This window comes from Jatropha curcas, chromosome 8, assembly GCF_041381405.1.
Source record: "Jatropha curcas cultivar XTBG-Jc1 chromosome 8, XTBG_Jcur_1.0, whole genome shotgun sequence".
NCBI classification, from domain to species: Eukaryota; Viridiplantae; Streptophyta; class Magnoliopsida; order Malpighiales; family Euphorbiaceae; genus Jatropha; species Jatropha curcas.
Genome location: NC_143158.1, coordinates 11,829,257 through 11,833,760, shown reverse-complemented (window position 1 = coordinate 11,833,760; position 4,504 = coordinate 11,829,257). Strand labels below are relative to the sequence as shown.

At 37.5% G+C, this 4,504-nt stretch overlaps 1 non-coding gene across 1 annotated transcript; it reads right to left on the bottom strand.

Annotated features, from left to right (window-relative positions):
* Positions 1–1,255: 1,255 nt before the first annotated feature.
* Positions 1,256–1,362, bottom strand: LOC149494203 (small nucleolar RNA R71). The gene has a single exon (XR_016322369.1). It is a non-coding gene; the product is annotated as a small nucleolar RNA R71 (small nucleolar RNA).
* Positions 1,363–4,504: the final 3,142 nt, after the last annotated feature.

Below are 4,504 nucleotides of genomic sequence, written 5' to 3'. Positions count from 1 at the left end.
GAAAAATTCCCCTGGATTGAATTATTTCAATAATCACATTCGGGACAAGGGTTATTGATATGAACAAGGTAATAATTTACTTGAGAATATTAACTTGATGTGGAAACTATATGGTTTGACTCAAGGGGGGCTTTCATAAGTTAATAAAGTATTAAGTTGTGAATTCATAAAACAACCATAAAACCTAATGATCTGATTCATGTTTAATTTCACTATTAAGATAGGTGATTAAATTGGATTAGAATAGCTAACAATAAATCGGGAGAGCTTGTTAGTAACCTTAGGGTTGTTTTCTCCTACTTGAACAATTAAACTTGATTAATGAACTAATAGAATAAGCTGGATAGAATTAAATGAAATCAAATTCCCTAGTAGCTTAATCCCCTGATTTCTTTTCACCTAAATTTTGTGTTTGATCTCTTTTACTTTGAATTTTATTTACTTTACAGCGAATTCCTTTTATCATCGTCTAAATAATAATAGGTTACCATAATTTTGGTAATTGATAAACAATCCCTATGGATACGATACTTTCTTACTCTATATTACTTGTTGCGATTTCGTACACTTGCGAAAAAAAAAGCTGTCAAGTTTTTGGCGCCGTTGCTGGGGATTTGCGTATCAATATCAATACGAATTACCCTGTTATTAATTTAGACACTCTTTCGTTTTTATTTAATTTTCTTTTAAGTGCTGTTCCAGGTGTTTTATGCAAAGATCAAGGACGACTGAACCTCTAGTCTTTGACCCAGAAATTGAAAGAACCTTTCGTAGGGACAACGCTGCAAGAAAAGCAAGAGAAATAAAACTCGAACAACAAGCAGACATGGCCAACGAAAACGAAAACAGAAACGAAAACGTAGTTGGACCACCACTTCAACATCCGATCCGTACCTTAAGGGATTATACAACACCTAATCTGAATGGGACAACCTCAAGTATTACAAGACCTAGGGTAGAAGCTAATAACTTTGAGATTAAACCTGCAATTATCCAAATGCTCTCTACCTCGATCCAATATGGAGGTTTGCCTAGTGAAGATCCTAATGCTCACATCACCAATTTTTTGGAAATTTGTGACACATTCAAACAAAATGGTGTTTCTGAAGATGCAATCAAGTTGAGGCTTTTTCCTTTTACTCTTAGGGATAAAGCTAGATCATGGTTACAATCGTGTCCCGCTGGAAGTTTTACCACATGGGACGAATTAGCTCAAAAATTCCTAGCTAAATTCTTCCCATCCTCAAAAACCACCAAGCTGCGTAATGAGATAATGACATTTGCTCATCATGATCAAGAGAGCTTGTACGAAGCTTGGGAAAGATTCAAGGACTTGCTAAGGAAGTGCCCGCATCACAGTTTGTCCAAGTGGCTACAGGTACAAACTTTTTATAATGCATTATCTCCTAATATCAAAATCACTTTAGATGCAGCTGCAGGTGGATCCTTTGAAAAGAAAGGTATTGATGAAGCATATGAGTTGATAGAGGAGATGGCAACCAACAGCCACTACCAAAACAATACCGAAAGGAAAAGAACCGCAGGAGTCTATGAAATAGACGCCATTACAGCACTCAATGCCAAGGTAGATAACATGGTAAGGAAATTGGACATGTTAACCACTAATCCTGTGAATTCGATTATGCAAGTGTGTGATAGGTGCAATGGACTACATGGAATTGGGGAATCCATCATGGACTCCTTAAATCCGCAGACTTTGGAGCAAGTGAACTATGTGATGAATCAAGGAAGAAAGAATTACCCTTATTCAAATTCATATGATAACAGGTTAAGGAATCATCCTAACCTATCTTATGGTAATCCTAACAATGCCTTGAATGCACCCCCAGGGTTCCACCCTCCAGAAAAGAAATCTCATGATGACCTCCTCACTGCCCTCTCCAAATCACACATGGAATTCATGAATGAAACCAGGGAGAACCATAAAATCCAGCAAGCTGCAATCAGGAATTTGGAGATTCAGTTAGGGCAGTTCGCAAACATGATGGCATCTCGACCTCAAGGTACGTTACCTAGCAATACTGAAAAGAATCCAAAAGAACAAGTGCAGGCTATCACCTTGAGGAGTGGCAAACAATTAGATGAACCACTGAGGAAAGAAAAGGAGGAAAAAGAACAATCAAAAGTGCCTATCATTGATTTAGAGGAAAAAGAAAAGGTAAAACCCTATGTTCCCCCTGTTCCCTTTCCACAAAGATTAAAGAAAGCACAAGATGACAAGAGCTTCCTCAAGTTTCTGGATGTGTTTAAGAAGCTTCAAATCAATATTCCTTTTGCTGAAGCTCTTGCTCAAATGCCTAGCTATGCTAAATTCCTAAAAGATATCTTGAGCAAGAAACGAAAAATTGATGATAAAGAAACAGTGATGTTAACTGAGGAGTGCAGTGCAATTATCCAAAACAAACTGCCTCCAAAGTTAAAAGATCCAGGAAGTTTTTCTATCCCTTGTAACATTGGTAATCTTGACTTTGAAAAGGCTTTGGCAGATTTAGGTGCTAGCATTAATCTTATGTCCTATGAAGTTTTTAAGATGCTAGGTATGGGAGAGCTCAAACCAACAAGGATGTCTTTGCAATTAGCAGATCGTTCAATTAAATATCCTAGAGGGATTGTAGAAGACGTGCTTGTAAAGGTAGGTACATTCATCTTTCCTGTTGATTTTGTTATTCTTGATATTGATGACGACAGGGAAGGATCTCTAATCCTTGGAAGACCTTTTCTTGCAACTGCAAGAGCATTGATAGATGTCTATGAGAGTAAGTTGACTCTTAGAGTTGGACAGGAAGAGATTGTATTTGATGTACTTAAATCTTGTAAACTCCCTATGGATCATGGAGACTGTTTTAGAATTGACGTAGTCGATGAATGTGTGGAGACCACTTTGCATGTTGAAAATAATGAGTCAAGCATCTTGAATGAAAAAGAAAAGGAACTTCCTAAGCATGAACTGAAACAACTTCCACCTCATTTAAAACATGCATTTCTAGGTGAGAACCATTCTTTTCCTGTTATTATTTCTTCTCATTTAACGCTTGATCAAGAGGAAAGGTTGTTGCAGGTTTTACAAAGGCACAAGAAAGCATTAGGATGGTCTATCTCAGATCTACAAGGAATAAGCCCAAGTGTGTGCATGCATAAAATCTTGATGGAAGAAAACTACAAACCTTCAATCGAGCACCAAAGGCGACTGAATCCTAATATGAAGGAGGTAGTTAAGGATGAAATTATTAAACTCTTAGATGCCGGCATCATTTATCCAATTTCACACAGTAATTGGGTAAGTCCTGTCCAAGTTGTTCCAAAGAAGGGAGGTATGACTGTTATTTCTAATGAAAACAATGAATTAATCCCCACAAGAACAGTCACAGGTTGGTGTGTGTGTATAGATTATAGAAAATTAAATAAAGCAACACGCAAAGATCACTTTCCCCTTCCCTTTATTGATCAAATGCTTGAAAGGCTTGCAGGATATCCTTTTTATTGTTTCTTAGATGGCTATTCAGGATACTTCCAAATACCTATAGCCCCTGAAGACCAAGAGAAAACTACATTCACTTGTTCTTATGGCACTTTTGCCTATAGGAGAATGCCTTTTGGGCTATGCAATGCCCCTGCAACCTTCCAAAGGTGCATGATGTCCATCTTTTCTGATATGGTGGAAAAATTTATTGAAATATTCATGGATGATTTTTCTGTATTTGGTTCTTCCTTCGATGCATGCCTTCATAATTTATCTTTAGTGATGCAACGATGTGAAGATACTAACCTTGTGTTAAATTGGGAAAAATGTCACTTCATGGTTAGTGAAGGTATTGTCCTAGGGCATAAAATCTCTCAAAAGGGGATTGAAGTAGACAAGGCAAAAATTGAGGTAATTGAAAAAGTACCTCCCCCTAACACAGTGAAGGGCATAAGAAGTTTTCTTGGGCATGCAGGGTTTTACAGGAGATTCATAAAGGATTTCTCAAAAATTACTAAACCTCTTTGCAATTTATTAGTTAAAGATGTACCTTTTGATTTTGACAAAGAATGTTTAGATGCTTTCAACAGGTTGAAGAAGGAGTTAATCTCAGCCCCGATCATCACTACACCAGACTGGACTTTGCCCTTTGAACTCATGTGTGATGCTAGTGATCATGCTGTAGGAGCTGTTCTTGGACAAAGAAAAGACAAGAAGTTGCATGTTATCTATTATGCAAGTCGCACATTGAATGATGCACAATTAAAATATGCAACTACGGAAAAAGAACTGCTAGCTATTGTTTTTCTTTTGAAAAATTCAGGGCATATCTAATTGGAGCTAAAACAATAGTCTACACAGATCACTCCGCCATCAAATACTTGCTGGAAAAGAAAGATGCAAAGCCAAGACTCATTCGTTGGGTACTTCTATTGCAAGAGTTTGACCTAGAAATTCGCGACAAAAAGGGGACCGAGAACCTCGTTGCTGACCATCTTTCCAGGCTTGAATTGGGGGAAGGAG